The sequence below is a fragment of the Crinia signifera genome, chromosome 2 (genome assembly GCF_055691185.1).
Source record: "Crinia signifera chromosome 2, ASM5569118v1, whole genome shotgun sequence".
Classification (NCBI taxonomy): Eukaryota; Metazoa; Chordata; class Amphibia; order Anura; family Myobatrachidae; genus Crinia; species Crinia signifera.
The window spans coordinates 19,381,888-19,400,011 of NC_139218.1; the positions used below are offsets into that span (position 1 = coordinate 19,381,888).

At 47.7% G+C, this 18,124-nt stretch overlaps 1 protein-coding gene across 1 annotated transcript in view; it reads right to left on the reverse strand.

The window, feature by feature from the left end:
• PCP4 (Purkinje cell protein 4) overlaps nucleotides 1-18,124 on the reverse strand; it is a 61,477-nt gene that overhangs the window by 21,651 nt on the left and 21,702 nt on the right. The gene's annotated exons all lie outside the window — the stretch shown is intronic.

The following is an 18,124-nucleotide window of genomic DNA, read 5'->3' on the forward strand; positions in this document are numbered from 1 at the left end:
CTGCAGTGGCAGCATGTGACCTCACGCAGCCACTGCAACCCTCCCCCCCAAGCAGTCCGGACACGCCTGTTTGGTCAGGACCCCTCCTACAAAGTGGTCGGTTGCCCCATTGCGTTATCGCTGCCCTGTTCAGTCCAATCACCTGTAATCACGCATGTGCACTTATGACGTAAGCTTCATTTAAGGACAGTTAGGAGCTATAACTATTGTATCTGAGGTTGGAAATAAGCAATTTCCCATAATACGACTACCATTCGGGTGTGAATGCTTTGCTACTGCGTCCTCCAATACCAGAGAACATTTTTTGGTACTTGTGTAGTTTCACGGCGCCCAATTAGCATACGTACGCCAGCGTAGGGAAATCGCATGCAATTTGCGGTGCGATGCGATTTCCTTAGTTAATTTTTAGTGCACCCCTGCCCGCGGATCGCATCGCATGCAATTTGCGGTGCGATGCGATTTTTCATTTTCTAAGCACCCATGCAATGAGATGTGATCCTAGTTCTTTTTCTAAGCACCAATGCGATGTTATTCAATGTTATACGATTTTGCACGCCATCACTCTCCACATCACCCCAAAGCGCAGCGAGCGGACACGGTTACGCATCCTCCCGACCTTTTCATACCCCCACTATCCACGTGGAGTGGATTTTATAAAGTGTGGTGAGAGCAGCGAGCCACCGAGCCCGAATCGTGGAAGCCCCACGAGGGGCCGTAGATTACGCGTCCGCTCACCACGTTTCGGGCTCATTTCACGCGGCCGCTCGCCTCACTTTATAAAATCAACTCAACGCCGACGGGGATTGTGGGAGTATGAAAAGGTCGGGAGGGCGCGTAACTGCGTCCGCTCGCAGTGCTTCAGGGTGATGTGGATAGTGGGGGTGTGCAAAATCGCATAGCATCAAATAACATCGCATCGGTGCTTTTAAAATGAACTAGGATCATATCTCATCGCATGGGTGCTTAGAAAATGAAAAATTGCATCGCATTGCACCGCAAATTGCATGCAATGCGATCTGCGGGCAGGGGTGAACTAAAAATTAACTAAGGAAATCGCACCGCACCGCACCACAAATTGCATGTGATGCAATTTTACTATGCAGAATAGCACAGTATGCTAAGAGCGTACTGGGTGCCGTGAAAATACACAAGTACCCATTTTTTATTTTATTTTTTAATGCAGAAAAGTATAACCCAGAATATTCCCCCAGAATAACACATCACATTTCGGATATATCTTTAGCTCATAAAAGATGTCGAAAGATAAATGTTATCTAAACTTCCGAACATCTGCTTCTCTTTAACTTTATAGCATGTGGAGAGTCCGGTTTTGCTCTGAGGGTGTCATGTAGAGGAGACATGTCAGAGGCAGACAAGGAAACTCAGCAAATGGCCGGTGAATTGCCTCGATCACATTGGCTCATGCCGGGGTTTGCTCTGTAAGATGCAGCGAGAGACGAAGACAGCGGCAATGGTTATGTCAGAGCTGTAATGGAATCATCATGTCACATGTGGCAAACGACAGTCCAAACACTTTATGTTTGCTGAGAGTTTAAATGGAAAAAGTATTGTGTATTTAGTGTGATTGCTTCTATATTTAACATAGACATTCCTTGCTTTGCTAAAGTACCCCTCTGACCTTGTACAATGGGTTGGTGTGCTCAATAAATGTTGGCAAATGTTTCTGACATTCAGTCCTAAAGCCCAAGATACTGGTTTAACGGTTAAGAAATGACCAGTACAAACCAATTGCAACATAGGGGGGTATTCAATGAAGTCCATTTTTTTCAGCTAGCCGTCAGAAAAACGGACTTACCTATTCAATTGTGGCCGTTCTCGGACGATATTTCCAATGCACTTTCCCTTTTTTAAAAAGTGCAACATTTTTGAAATTGTCAGAAACAGCCGAAGTTTCGACTAACATGTGGATCAGCATGTAATTTACAGATCCTTGTTTTCCAACCGTGCCGATTTTACAGACCGTCAAAAAAAGGCCACTTTAATTGAATAGGTCGAATGAAGATTCAACCGAAAATCAGCGGAATGTGCCAATTTTCCGAGAATGCAGGTTCCACTGTCTTAAGACTCAATGTAAGTATACTGCCTCACCCCCCCCCTCCCTTCAATCTTTAACGTAACTGTATGTGTGCGCAGGTTGGCAGAGGGGATCAGAGAGTGTCTCTCCCTCCCCGCACACATACAGTCTACTCTCTGCTGCGCCGGCCCATGAATGTATGACAGGAGTCAGGCCGGCCTGGCCTGATGAAAGGGAGCAGAAGAGGACACAAGCAGGGTGCCTGCCACTGGACCAGAAGAAATGCGGCTCCCAGTGGCAGAAGGGTCAACAGAAGGGAGAAGCAGCCTGCAGAGAACCTGGAAGCGGAGGTCCCCATAGGATGCAATAGTTCATTGGTCCGGCATGTCCCCTAAAAGCCGCCTCCTTTTAAGCCCAGGTTAGTAACCACACACACACACACACACACACCCTAACTCTACCTATACACGCCCTCCCCCGCAAGCCTAACTATACAGTACACCCCTGCACGCCTATCTACAGTGTATACACATCCCCCTCCCCGCAGCCTAACTACAGTGTATACACATTCCCCTCCCCCGCACGCCTAACTACAGTGTATACACATCCCCCTCCCCGCAGCCTAACTACAGTGTATACACATCCCCCTCCCCGCAGCCTAACTACAGTGTATACACATCCCCCTCCCCGCAGCCTAACTACAGTGTATACACATCCCCCTCCCCGCAGCCTATCTACAGTGTATACACATCCCCCTCCCCGCAGCCTAACTACAGTGTATACACATCCCCCTCCCCCGCACGCCTAACTACAGTGTATACACAGTCCCCTCCCCCGCACGCCTAACTACAGTGTATACACAGTCCCCTCCCCGCAGCCTAACTACAGTTTATACACAGTCCCCTCCCCGCAGCCTAACTACAGTTTATACACATCCCCCTCCCCGCAGCCTAACTACAGTGTATACACATCCCCCTCCCCCGCACGCCTAACTACAGTGTATACACAGTCCCCTCCCCCGCACGCCTAACTACAGTGTATACACAGTCCCCTCCCCCGCACGCCTAACTACAGTGTATACACAGTCCCCTCTCCGCAGCCTAACTACAGTTTATACACATCCCCCTCCCCGCAGCCTAACTACAGTTTATACACATCCCCCTCCCCGCAGCCTAACTACAGTGTATACACAGTCCCCTCCCCCGCACGCCTATCTACAGTGTATACACATTCCCCTCCCCCGCAGGCCTCACTATCTTGCAGAACACCTACCACTGTACACTGTCACCCACCTGCAGCCACTCCAAGTACCCCACTTCCCCAACCGCACTACTAATGCACTCACCCTCACCACCCAAACACCTAAACCTCCTACACCCTCGGTAGTTTCATTATTTTATTATAGAGCCACCGCAACCATCTGCTTCCACGTGCATCAGCCACAGGAGAAAGGCGCCAGGTGGGGGGGTTGCACCATGGGGAAGGAGCCGGGCGAGGGATAGCACCGTGCAGTAGGAGCCAGGCAATGTGTGGCAGTGTGGGAAGGAGCCAGAAAGGGGGGTGGTGCCATCATTGTGTGGGAGAAGCCGAACAGGGACAAAAGAAGGAGTGATGCGCACAAAAACCTGCTGGTGCCCGCCCCACATCCTGCTTGACAGACTGGCCATCCACCCATGCTGCCAGCTCAGTGTGCCCGGGACAGAAAGGGAGAAGTCCTGCTGGCTGTTGCTGCTGGTGAGATGGGCTACTGCACATAAACATGTTGCAGCAGCACCAGATGCAATATGATTATATTGAAATAATAAGTTTAAAATGTGTTTATTTAGTTTTTTTTATGTGTTTATTAGGCTTTGACTATTTACATAGTTTGTAATGGGCATTATGGTGTGTTGCATAATGCGTAAGGGGCATTGCGGTGTGTCGCATATTGTGTAAAGGGCATTGCGGTGTGTCGCATATTGTGTAATGGGCATTACGGTGTGTCGCATAATGTGTAATGGGCATTACGGTGTGTCGCATAACGTGTAATGGGCATTACGGTGTGTCACATAATGTGTAAGGGTATTACGGTGTGTCGCATAATGTGTAAGGGTATTACGGTGTGTCGCATATTGTATAAGGGGCATTACTGTGTGTCGCATAATGTGTAAGGGTATTACTGTGTGTTGCATATTGTGTAATGGGCATTGCGACGTGTTGCATATTGTGTATGGGGCCTTGCGGTGTGTTGCATAATGTGTATGGGGCACTACGGTGTGTTGTATAATGTGTATGGGGCCTTGCGGTGTGTTGCATAATGTGTAAGGGGCATTACGGTATGCTCAATAATGTACACAGGCCTTACGATGTGTAAGGGGCATTGCGGTGTGTCGCATAATGTTTATGGGGCCTTGCGGTTTGTCACATATTGTGTAATGGGCATTGCCAGGGGGCCCCATTATAAATTTTGCTATGGGGCCCCCAAAGTTCTAGTTACTCCTCTGGCTCAGGCTAGGTGCCTGGATTAAGACTTTTGCACCTAAATTTATCCGGGATTTACTTGTTTGTCATTAATGCCACTCGAGACACTGAGTTATTTACTACATTAACATTTAGATTAATTGAAGACCTTATTTCTGCCACTTGCTACCATTCTGAGCACTGAGTTATAGTATGTGCCGCAGTTATCTCAGTTGAGCAGATTCTGGACGCCCAGGTTTCTCCTTGTGTCAGCAAACCAGGGCTTTCTTTGTATCTGTAGTATCTTCACTGATTCCCCCCGAAACACTAACTAAAACCGAAAATATCCCTGCTCCCATCCTTGTGGCTTAAGTTAAGCCACATGTAAGGCTTTTTGTGCCTTTAGTTTTTCCCAGCAAAATGTCAGATTCATTTATGTACCCTGGTTTGAATTGTCATAAAGTCACTATCTATTATTATTACCACATAATTCAACTGTAAAAAGTGTTTGTACAGTAATATTCTGTGATATTAGCCATGTTAAGCATGCGGGGAAATGGAGAACGGGCCTGTACCCATAAAACTAACAGCAGATAACAGTATTGAAGTAGATTAGTGGCCAAAAGAAAATTTGGGGCTCTTAAAAAGTGTCAATAGGCAAATGTTTGAATCTTCATGATAGCAAGTTGTTTTGCAGCATAATAAATGCTGTGGAACAGGGGTTCTCAAACTATTTTGCTCTGAGACCCCGTCAGCAGAGGAGTACCGTGTTGCCCCTGTACCCGGAGTACATGTGCACTATGGCGGCCCCTCTAGTGCATGTGGGTTTAAATTAAAAGGGAACAACAATAAATACTATGATCAGCATTCACTAGAATTTCTGGGTCGAAAGTGACAGAGTCAGGGAGAGAGAGGGACAGAGTCAGGGAGAGAGAGGGACAGTGTCAGGGAGAGAGAGGGACAGTGTCAGGGAGAGAGAGGGAGGTGGAGAGGGTCAAGGAGCGTGACAGCATCAGGGATAGAGAGGGACAGAGAGTCAGGGGGAGAGAGTACAGCATCAGAGAGAGACATAAAAAGGGACAAAGAGAGCATCAGGGAGAGGGAGAATCAGGGAGAGAGGCAGAGAGCATCATGGAAAGAGAATGACATCATCAGAAAGGTGTATTCAATGCAGCCAGCGAGGGGGGTTTATTCAGCGAGGATGGCTTGTGTTCATCAAGGATCGCCAAAAACCAGCCACCCTCACCGTTAAACCCCCTTGCCGGCTGCTCACCCTAGTCTATGTTCCGGGGGAATGCTCCCCATCAGAGGACAGCGAGGATCCCCCCATACGGTGAGGTTTGTGGCTGATGCAGCGAGCCTGCACATGACGTTTACGGGGTGTATAGGGGGTCAGTTGAATACTGAGAGTGGGCTAAGACAGCCAGCAATAGGCACTGTTCGCCGTCATCCTGTAGCTCACCTGATTGGCATTGAATATACCCCAGAGAGTGTGACCGCCTCAGGGAAAGAGAAAGCATCAAGTGCCAGAGAGAGACACAGCCTCAGAGAGTGTCAGGAAGAGAGTGGGAATGAGCACTAACCTGACCGTGCATAGGTACCTGTTGGGGGTGGTCACTTCCTGGCATTAAGCTCCACCCCCTATTTACCAGTGTTTTGCAGGACTCGGAACAGGCTATGGCCCAGATGCACAAAGCTTCAAAAGTGATAAAATGGAGAGTGATAAACAGCCAGCCAATCAGCTCCTACCTGACATTTTTCAAACACAATCTTTGACGTGGCAAGTAGGAGCTGATTGGCTGGCTGTTTATCACTCTCCATGTTATCACTTTTGAAGCTTAGTGCATCTGGCCATAGGTGCCTGGTCCCTTCTCTAGCCCCATTGCGCCTAAATCCTCTGAGCGATGGCAGCACCGGCAACTCCCTCCCTATAATCGGCAGAATTGCCCGAGCCCCACCTAGACCTCCCTTGCTACACCCTTGCCCGTCAGACAATTAAAACGATGACAGGATCCAAGCAAGTAACCGCAGGATGGCCGTCACACCCTGCACAGCAGCATGGTAGGCAGTGAATGACAGGGGGAGGCAGAAGACGGCAGGAAGCCTCAGTGATGCCTCCTAAGATCTCTAAGCCAGGGATGAGAGGAGCCTGAAGTAACTGACAATTCAACTGTTTTTTCAGACTTATTGGATCACTGGCTGAGAGAGCATCAAAGCTATCAACAATATGGAATTGCGAGTCCATGATGAGATTGATGCAACCCACTGTGGGGTCAGAGCCCACAGTGAGAACCGCCATTACACCATAATACGGGGTACACCATTTTTTTCACCCTTCACTTTACACACTTTTACAGACAGAACCATGCAGATATCTCAATGATCCATTCATGGTTCTGCCAAACTTGCCTGCCAGAACCAGGTCTATTGTTCTCGCAATTTTTGGTAATGCTTAGGTTGCGATTTGAAAAGTCGCACCCTATTGCATTTGCAATTTTGAGGTTTTCTATGATTGGATGCAATTTTGAATGTGCGATTTTTTGCTCACAGCAAAACAGGCAATTTTGCCGGAAACTCGCACACCACTACATGTACGATTTTCGGTAAACATGCGATTTTGGCCATTTTTTACCAAAAAAACTAAAAAATCACACTATTACATCTTGCCCCAAGAATCTGTCGCTCTAGGTCATCGAACTAAATCCTGCACCAACAAGAAACTCAACCTGGTAACAAACAATGAGGAGCGCTATGTTCCATAATCAGAAATAATGCCTACAGTACCGCTTAACCATGCTGATTTTGAAGAGAGCCTTAATTAGAGGGGACGGTCCTGCTACCCTGTGACCAGGAGTCTCATCCTGCACTGGATAAGCATTGGGAGGTATTCCCCTGCAAATTGCATTCCTTTTGGTAAATACAATGATAGAGAGAATGGCTACGCTCACCAGGATGCCATCGCCCCCCACGGCACGCGACACCCACAAACCCAGTTGAACAAACAGAAGATTTTATAAGGAAACAGGATGTGGGAGGAGATTCAGAAAATGCAGGAAAGATCTGAGGATCTGTAACAATGTAATTGGACAACCGATCACCACCATGCCCCACAGCATGCCACAGACACACCCCCTTTGCAATTCTAAAACCCCCATAGTAAACGCACCCACTGAGAATAGTTCCCACAGAGAACAGACTGCACCAATTCACATCTGCACCGTAATGCAAAAACTTGCTGTTTGCACAGAGATCCGACGACTCAGAATTAGCCCCAGCATCACAGCCAATGCTTCCACGGGTGAACTAAAATCATGCAAATCTGTAGCACAGCCCTAATTTACCAGCATACACCACGAGTATGGTCTTCTAAATTAAACAGCAGCGTTATACAACATCGTAGGGTGGGATTTGGGAAGGAGCAGAAGGAATTACTCTCCAATTCCAATCAATAAACTCTGCAGAAATGCAGAGCACGAATCAAATAGACCAGTTTGCCCTTCCCAGCCGGCAACTGATTACCTGCACGTTCTAGATGTTCTGTGCAATGTACTGTATGTCTGAGATCAGAGAGAATCGATAGCCTGTGGGTAATCCCGATAGCCTGTTGGTTTCTACTGAGCAGACAAACAAGTATGAACTGGAAAACTGGATTCTGCGGGTAACTGAGGTCGCAAAAATAGAAGCAATGAATAATATTTGCATTCATACTATAGTTCTATACACAGCTGCTAAATGTCCTTATATCCAGGGACAGTTCTGGATTTCATACATTTGCTCCTGGGATTGTCTGCCCCCGGAATTATCCCGGTGTTTCAGGATCGTCTAGTGAGAAATGTAATTTCAGGAGGGTTATGTATCCTGACCCCTGAAGCTTACACAAGAGGCTGGCAATAAAAGGAACAAACCCAGAAGAACAAATTGAAGATTTTGTCGGGGATGCTCTTACATCTGCGCCCCCTTACCGCCGCATATCGCCCCCCATCGCCTACATAATTATCGCATGTGCTCTAACATATGCGATAATTATGGCAAAGGACAGCCCTTGCGTTAAGAGCTGTCCTTTGCGGTGAGAGACAGCGGGTCCTATCGGGACCTAGCTCCCGGCGGCTCCCCCCTCCCTCCCTTATCCGGCGCTGCTGCTGTGCCAGGCTCTCCTGCCGGTGCAGCAGCCGCACTATGAGGAGGTCACAGGTCCGGGCAGCACAGCACTATGCTGCCCGGACACAGGTGAGGGGGGGTTGATGTGGGGGTCGGTGCGGGGCGGCGGTGGGCTTCAGTAGAAGCCCATAGTCTTCTACTGGGCATCGCCAGATTTTTCTGGCGATAACCCCACGGGGATGCTTAGAGCATCCCAAAATGCGGTAAAAACCCAGATAACGGGGTTTTTAACCACATTTTTAGTTTAGAGAATCTCCCCCTTTAAATGGAAGCGGAAGATGCGGGATGTAGTAGTACGTTTATTTATAAGGCGCCGCAAAGTGTCCGCAGCGCCGTACATAGCAAACAAAAAAACAAATTACAAGGTAACGTACAGGGTGTGTTGAAAAATACAGTATAAATAGGGGTATAGCTGGTAGAACTAAAATCAGCATCAGTTCTGAAGTTGTCGAGGAGACTGAACATGAAGTAGAGGAAGGGAAGAACAGTGCAGGAGCACAGGTGAGGTAATGAGGTAGGGTGAGTACGTGAGGAAGGAGGACCCTACTCATAAGAGTTAACATACTAAAAATAGGTGGGTGGACGAACGAAATACAATAGGATAAGTAGGAACGGAGGGGAACGGAGGAAGGATAGGAGGATAAAAAGAGGTTAGGAGGAGGGATAGGCTAGTCGAAAAAAGTGGGTTTTGAGGGAGCGCTTGAAGGAGGTAAGGGAATCAGATAGCCTGATGGGTGGCGGGAGGTTGTTCCAGTGCAGGGGGGCAGCGCGAGAGAAGTCTTGGACACGGGAGTGGGAGGAGGTGATTAGGTGAGAGGTCAGTCGGCGGTCAGCGATGGAGCGAAGAGGACGGGAGGGAGTGTGGATAGAGATCAGTGAAGAGAGGTAAGGAGCGGTGGAGGAGGAGAGAGCCTTGTAGGTGGTGGTGAGGAGTTTAAATAGAACCCGGAAAGGAATGGGGAGCCAGTGAAGAGATAGACAGAGGGGGGAGGCGGAGGTAGAGCGGCGGGAGAGGAAGATGAGCCTAGCAGCAGCAGCGTTAAGAATGGTTTGGAGAGGTGCGAGGCGGGTGAGAGGTAGCCCAGAGAGAAGGATGTTGCGGTAGTCAAGGCGGGAGATGACAAGAGAGTGAATGAGAATTTTGGTCGCGTCAGTGGAGAGGAATGGTCTGATGCGCTAGATGTTGCGTAGGTGAAAGCGGCAAGACTGTGAGAGAGTACGAATGTGGGGGGTGAGGGATGTGAAATAAAACCCGTAAAAATTATCTTTGAGGATTTCTGACGGGATACGGTCGACACTATGAATTGTCGACATACTGATGGAGGCAGCTTCGTTCATCCAGCCGCCGTGCTGGAGCTTTCCGTCTCAGCGAGCTATTTGCCGAGAGGGGGACGTGCTCGTACGTCTCATTGCCGCGAACTGGCCATGTGAGCATTTCGCAAGCGTGCGTGGCCCATTCTCGGAGAACGGCACACCGAGACAGAAAGCCCCGGCGCACCGGCTGGATGAACGAAGGTGGTTCCATCTGTAGGTTGACCACTAAAGGTCAACAGGGCTTGGGTCGACGTACAAAATAGGTCGACATGGCTAAGGTCGACACAAGTATTAGGTCGACAATGGAAAAGGTCGATGTGAGTTTTTCATGATTTTTTTTTTGCAAAACAGGCAGTATTTCATTCCCTACTGTCCACAAGGGTATGGCGGGAGAATAGAAGTGTGCCGATGGAGCGAGGCACCGTGCCAGAGTGCGATGGGACATGGTACACTGATACGGTGTCCTTGTCAACTTACTTTGACATTCGGGACAAAAAAAAAAAAATGCTTTTGGCAACGTTTCGACCCAGTCAACCTATGACCCTCTCTGTTAAATGGATCCGTTGACTTTATTAGCCTGCTAAATATCTCAGTGGAACACAGATATTTCCCCTTTAGCAGAACTTGCAGAAAAAGACATTTCTAATTAAGTTTTTCTCTCATTAGTCTGAGCTAAATGCGGATGCTAAAAATCATTATGAATATTAGCTTTCAAGTGGCCATAATGGCGCAGCAAAGATCTTCATCACTAGAAACCAGAAACCATACGCACTGAAAAGCACCATAGGAGAAATATTAATTGTACCCAGCGTGGCCGAGCTTTGCTCTCCGCACATGTTCCCCGCCGGAGCGGTGGATATCTCCTCCAAGCCTGCCAAATTCATAATTATTTAGCTATTGACTCCACAAGATTACCAAGTCCTGCAGCGGCATTGTCCTGCATCGATTAGAGCCCCAGCTCCCTGGGAACGGAGCCAGGCAAACCTCTGTCTTCTCTGCTTGATCCAACACTTGGCAGCTTGTCTGATACAGCAATTACAGTATATGTTTTAAAGGGCTGCACAGATCCTATATGACCTTCGTACGGCCCTACAATAAATGCATGCTCTGCCCTCTAAGGGACTGATTCAGGTTGGCTTGCAATGTACATTCGCTGCCCAGTGAGCCCACTTGTGCAGAAATGCCCAAACGCCAACCATCAGAGATGGTGCCAAATTCGGTTCGCAAGGAGCCCCGCGCAATGCAGATAGGAGGCGGTGGTGAGCCCCTCCTGGATTTTGGGGTTAAGATCATGTTGACTGGGCTGGCGTTGGTAGCTACTTTCTCTCTGCCGTCCCCCAAAAGTTAGTTTAAAAATCTAGTTTAAAATTCAACTCAAAATTCTAGTTAAACATGGTCACCAAACAATAAAGGCTTGTTGACCTTTTTAAATCTAGCACTTGGTTGTCCGTGTTGTTATTTATTGTTCATGTGTTTTATTTAGTGTCAGTGGGATTTATTTTAGGTTAAGGTAGCTTAAGTTAAAGCAGTAGTACGTCGCCATAAGTTATGGGCGCCTTAATGCCCTCACCACCCAATATCGACTTTCCAGAACCTCAGGAGAACGTGTGGAGGTGGTGTCTTCAGTTCAAGAAGAATGTCTCATTTAGAGTCCTCTTGTGGTGAATCTGGAGGGGCACCCCCAAAAATTCTGGAATCCCTAGATGCTGAATGGTAGATCTGGCCCTGGATGGCGCCCAAAGCCAATTGAGAAAATATTGCACAGAGGACTTTTCAAGCAAGGGCCATGTTGGAGAAGGCAGCACCCCCCTTCACCCATCCCCTCCAGGCTCCATTGTTGATGGTGGTGTGCATGCACTTCCGTAGCCGTCTCTCCCACTGGGTCCCGACAGAGGCGATGTGACCCAGTGCACACATCATGTAGTGTGTACACAGCAGAAGTTACTCTACTAGAAGAGGGATGTGGATTGTATCTGTAAGTCAAGTGTCTCTCCACCGTTCCCCCACAATAATTAGACAAGTAGGAGTTCGACAATGTAAATGGGTTGTCATTTCCTTGGTTAGCCCCATACAGTATGTACAATTTCAGTGGGGGTCTGTCTGCCCCTTCAGTTACCATGCCCAACGGTGGTCTCAGATTCTGGTAAAGAGTGGGGCAGAATGCCAGGGAGACTTCCCGTAATAGAGCTGATCTCCCCGGTTCCCTGCAGAGGGGAGTGTTTTGGCCAACGATCAACCCTTGCATTGCCCTATCCTGGCTGGCATTAATCAGGGAAGAAAAAAAAGGCAGAGAATCCACAAGCATGGTGTTATGAGCAAAAACAAGACCCATTTTTATTTTTTTACATCAAGGGCCTCATTCAGATCTGCTCGCTAAGCTGCGAACACTCGCCGCCCAGCGAGCAGGTAAAGACCGTCCTTCCAAGCGAATCCCTGCACCATGTAATGATTTTTGCCCCCTTCGTTCTGAAAAGTAAGTCTATACTTTCTTGTCAGATGGCCTCTTTCTGTCGAAATGGGGGTGGGTGATGAGGTCATGTGATGTCAGCCACCCGCCACAAGCAGGCATACCCAGCATATCTAGGCGTGCCCACAGTTTTTGTGGGTACACCCATAAAATGCTGGGTGGACCCCAGTGACCTCCCCTGCCAGCCCATTAGTAAGCAAATCCCCCCCCCCCCCCCTCCACGCAAGTGTGAATCGGACCCGAAGTCTTGTTGTACGATAACAAGGATATAGATAGAGATATAGAGAGATATACATATACACATACACACACACACACACACACACACACAAACACAAATTCTGTTCACGTTGCAAGTGCCACTCTGGAATATTTGTATATATTATTGCTGCGGCACCACAAAGCCCATCTTTCTGCGTTCCTCATAAAAAGAAGAAGTGCTAGACGCCTGTTTGGCTTCATTCTTTGACAGCTGTTGATAATTAAACAGCGAAATGCAAAAAGTGCTGCATGGTTATAAAAACCTTGGGCAGCGCTACAGAAGAAGGTTTCCATACACATTTATCTTCCAACCGAACATGAAAGAGCCACCGAAAGAAGCCACAGCAGCGGACCCTGAAATCCTTATTCAGAGACCCCAGTGTCCCCCCCCCCCCCCTATGAAACACAGATATTGGTTTATTTACGCCTTGAGAAAAAAAAGCATCACTGGATGGAACTAGGATCAAAGCTTTATACTCGCCGACATTTCTCACACGTCACAGGACAGTTATTGATGGCTACAGGTCCTGCTGATTTACCTTCCGTCCGTCATATGAACTAGAGCTGGGAATTATGGCACGAAAATTACAAAGTCAATCAAGAATTAATTACTGTATAGTGTAATGCTGTAACATCCTGCGGCATATTGATGAACGGGCGTCTACGGCTAAGAAAGGATATATGAATATTATCTCACATGGCCAAGATGAATTCGGGAATTTGTGTCTGGTCTGAGCTCATGGAACAATATCGGTGATTTTGGGGCCAATTCAGATCCATTCGTTATGGGCCGAATCCGGCCCCGCCCCCAATGTTTGGGGGTTTGCGCATGCGGACTATGCACAAGCCATGGGCGTGAATGGCCATTTGCTCAGTAAGGTGAGAGAAGGGGGTGGGCAGTAAGCACCAGCCTTCTATGGGCATCCACCCCCAAAAAAATGCTGGGCCTTCCCCTGCTAATGCAGGCATGGCAATGCCTACTTGGGGTGGGCGGGTGACATCACATGGACGTCAGCGCCCGTCCCAAATTCGGAGTACACCCCGTTCCGTCACACTTGGACCATCTCTGATAAATGCAACAGCCACCAAATACTAGGGGTGTGCACCGGACACTTCTCCTGTTTTGTGTTTAGGTCTGTAGCTCCGGCAGTGTTTTGGGTCTGCACCTGTTCCAAAACACCACCCTTTCGGGTTTTGTGTTTTGGATCTGGATAAAAAAAAAAAAAAAAAAATCGCAGAATGGGTCTCGTTTTTTGCTCCTATGCTATCCTTAACCTCAATAACATCGATTTCCACTCATTTCCAGTCTATCCTAAACACCTCTCACCTCACAATGTTGTTTTTAGGCCAAAAAGGTAGCTGGATACCTATGCTAAGCCACACAAGTTAACATTCGGGCCAAAAAAAGCCGTGAAAAACTAATTTCGGCCTTTTCAACGTCAACCTTGCCAGTGTTGCCCTAATGCTTGTGCCGACTTGTACTTTAAAACAAATGTTTGGACTCGACATTGAAAAACTGAAGGTACAATAATGAAAGAAAAGAAAATGTCATTGTATTAGGGATGAACTGAGGTCACCACTGGGGAACTGGTACACCAGTCCTGACTCTAATCCGCACTATGGTCTTTTATCTGCGGTACGGTATACTAGCAATACCATTTTAAGTTGGTACAGTAGGTCATACACCCAGCACATATAAACTAGGTAATAAAAAGATATCGTACCTGTATATCGTATTAGTCAACAAACATCCAACTATCAGGGGAGAGAAGAGATGAACCAGAAGGACACCAGTAGGTCATATTGACTCAAGAAATAGTCAATTATAAAGCTATTAATAAAACCAATTATTGTTTATCAATTACCTTTGCCAATGGCATGGTCGTCTACTGTACTTTGTTGAAAAAAAAAAATCACAATCAAGCGTTCAGCTATATTTATAAAGTGAATAAAGATTTACCTAGGGAAGACTTTACAACAATTTTCAATTAAGCTACAAATTTTAAGATGAAAAAACAAACAAAAAAAAACAGATGTCTATTTTATCAGTAATTTTTTTGGTACCAGTATGCATAATACATCTATTACACCCTGCAAAGACATGGGACACTACACCCCAACATGTCCTGACCACTGGCCAGAATACATCTATTACACCCTATACAGACATAGGACACTACACCCCCAACATGTCCTGACCACCGGCCATAATACATCTATTACACCCTATACAGACATAGGACACTACACCCCCAACATGTCCTGACCACTGGCCATAATACATCTATTACATCCTATACAGACATAGGACACTACACCCCAACATGTCCTGACCACTGGCCATAATACATCTATTACACCCTATACAGACATAGGACACTACACCCCCAACATGTCCTGACCGCTGGCCATAATACATCTATTACACCCTATACAGATAAGACACTACACACCAACATGTCCTGACCATAGGCGAATCTAGAATTATGGTAATGGGTGGTCCCAGATCTAGACATAACAGCAGGGGGACCTTTGCGCGGCGTAAAGGCAAAAAGGGGGTGTGGCCTCATGGGAAGGAGGCGTGGCATCACAACAAGGGGTGTGGTATTACACTTTATACCATACACAGTAATGCCCATTACACATTTTAGCAAACTCCATAATACCCATTACACAAAAAGCCACACGCCGTAATGCCAATTACACATAAGGCCACACACCATAATGCCCATTACACATTGTGCCACACATCATGATGCCCATTACATAATATATAACAAACCGTAATGCCCATTACATATTTGCCACACAAGCGGTGCAGCTGCTTCTATGGGGAGAGGAGCAGAGCACAGCACAGCGCAGAGCACGCTCCCACTCCCCTCCTGGTGTCCCCTCTAGCCGAGTGGATATTTGAAATATTGTGCTGTTGTTGTGCATGATGTCGGGGGAGCACGTCGGGCGCCGGCACCACATGATAAAAGGGGGGGCAGGCTGAGGTGAAAGCAGGGAGAAGAACTGAAGCGGAAGCTGCAGGGGTGACAGTCATTGACAGCTGGGCAGAGAGCAGGGGGCTGCCCGGCTGTATTCAGAGCACTGCAGGTCACAGCTGTTTAAAAAATAATACCCCTTTCACAACAGAAAATGCAGGGATTTACCCAGGAATATGGTCCCAGGATCATGCAGGGACATTTCCAGGCTGACCCCTTAGACACCAGCCTAGTCCCTGCATTTTCTGGTGTGAAGGGAGAGACAACCACTCCCCTCTCCCTACCCCCCTTTAACCAACCAGCTATATCTTCGGAACCAACTGACCCATTTACATAAGACCAGTATCATATTGAAGAACTTTTGAGTTGGCTTTGAATGATTTTGGTCCCGTGAAACTGGGCTGTTTGGTTCCAGAGAAATCTGCCCATATGGATCCAGCCTGGTATCAGATTGAAGGCCCAGTGATTTGGGTTCGACTGAGATAACCTCGAGCTTCAGTGATGCCGAAGGAAAAACTGGCAGCCGTTGAACTGGGTGGGGGTCGGAATTAGCGGGTCCCATGTTATCCTATAGGGAAAACGTTCCAGCTTTGCCTGGCAGTATCTCCGGTTCCCAGGGGGCTAGAGACACGGGGCTGGGCTCGTTGGAAAGCCCCATTCCTCAGCTACAAAATGGGCTAATGGGTGGTCCTGTGCACCCCCGGACCACCCCCTAGATTCGCCTATGGTCCTGACCACTGGCCATACTACATCTATTACACCCTATACAGACATAGGACACTACACCTCCAACATGTCCTGACCGCTGGCCATACTACATCTATAACACCCTATACAGACATAGGACACTACACCTCCAACATGTCCTGACCACTGGCCATAATACATCTATTACACCCTATACAGACATAGGACACTACACCCCCAACATGTCCTGACCGCCGGCCATAATACATCTATTACACCCTATACAGACATAGGACACTACACCCCAACATGTCCTGACCACTGGCCATAATACATCTATTACACCCTATACAGACATAGGACACTACACCCCCAACATGTCCTGGCCACTCACCATAATACATCTATTACATCCTATACACACATAGGACACTACACCCCCAACATGTCCTGACCGCTGGTCATAATACATCTATTACACCCTATACCGACATAGGACACTACACCCCCAACATGTCCTAACCAGGCAGTTCAAGGTGGAATCGTTAGAATTATTGTTCATAGACGATATTGCATAGTGTGTATGCACCTTAAGACTTTGGGGTATATTTAATGATTTTTGTGAGCTGTGACAGCGAGCAATGCTGACTGCTCAGTGTCACAGCTCGCACGGTCAGTAATCAAATGACCCCCTGCACACGCCATTTCCCTGTCGCTAGTGCGGCCACTAAAACAGCAAGGCTCACGGCTAAATGCAGCGGGCTCCCTGCATTTACTGTTTGGGGGAATCCTCGCCGCCATCGGACAGCGAGGATTCCCCCGGAACGTAGAATAGGGTGAGCAGGTGGTGCTGGGGTTAAATGGCACGGGTCTTGTTTTCAGCGATTCCAGCTGTTTAACCCTGGCTGCATTGAATAAGGCTCTTTGTCTATGTGCAGGTTATTATAGAGCTGGATTTGTGTTACTGCAGCTTTGTACATGAATATAAGAGTACACTATGTATGGCAAATCACTGTCCCCACCCTTTAGCCAGCTATCGTACAGTATGTTGGGAAGACCGGGTGGTCACTTGCCCCTGACGTCAGGGCAAGATTATAATGGGGGCATAGGGGGTCAGTACCCCTGGGCCCCCCTCTATTTTTTAGCTAATGGTTTTGTGCATGGGAGTGGGGTATTGCTGCTGCTTCACCTATCTGCCAATGTGACAATGATTAATGGTGCTGAGCATCAGGAGTCAAGGCACACTGACTGCACAAGTGTGCAATGCATTACTGGGAGTTGACTAAGTCATAAGACTTTGCACAAGAGGTCAGAGGCTGAGAGGCTTGTGCTGAGCTCTGCTTGGTGGAGCTCATTACATACTTCTCAGGCCCATGAAGGATAGCAGCAGCAGCCGCCATGTCATGGGAGGGTTTTTAATCAGAGGCAGCGCTGAGCCTGTCACGGCTCCTACAGAGTAAGGTACACACACAGGCTGTTCATGCGGTGTGTGTGTATATAATTAATCCCCCCCCCCCCCGCAGTTGACCATTGACCAAGTTTATACTGCTTTTACACTGTGTTTTGACAGTGTAATATTCTCCCGTGCAGTTTACAGCCAGTAATGACAAGTAGGAGGGGGCCCTTCTTTCTAAAGTGCCCCGGGCCCCCGAAGGCTTAATCCGGCTCTGCCTGACGTGTAATAATCCCAGGCTGCAATAAAACAAAGTCTCTTCTTGACTTTACATTTCTTGAACATTGTTTTCATCCCAATAGTAGATGATGGCAAACACAGCG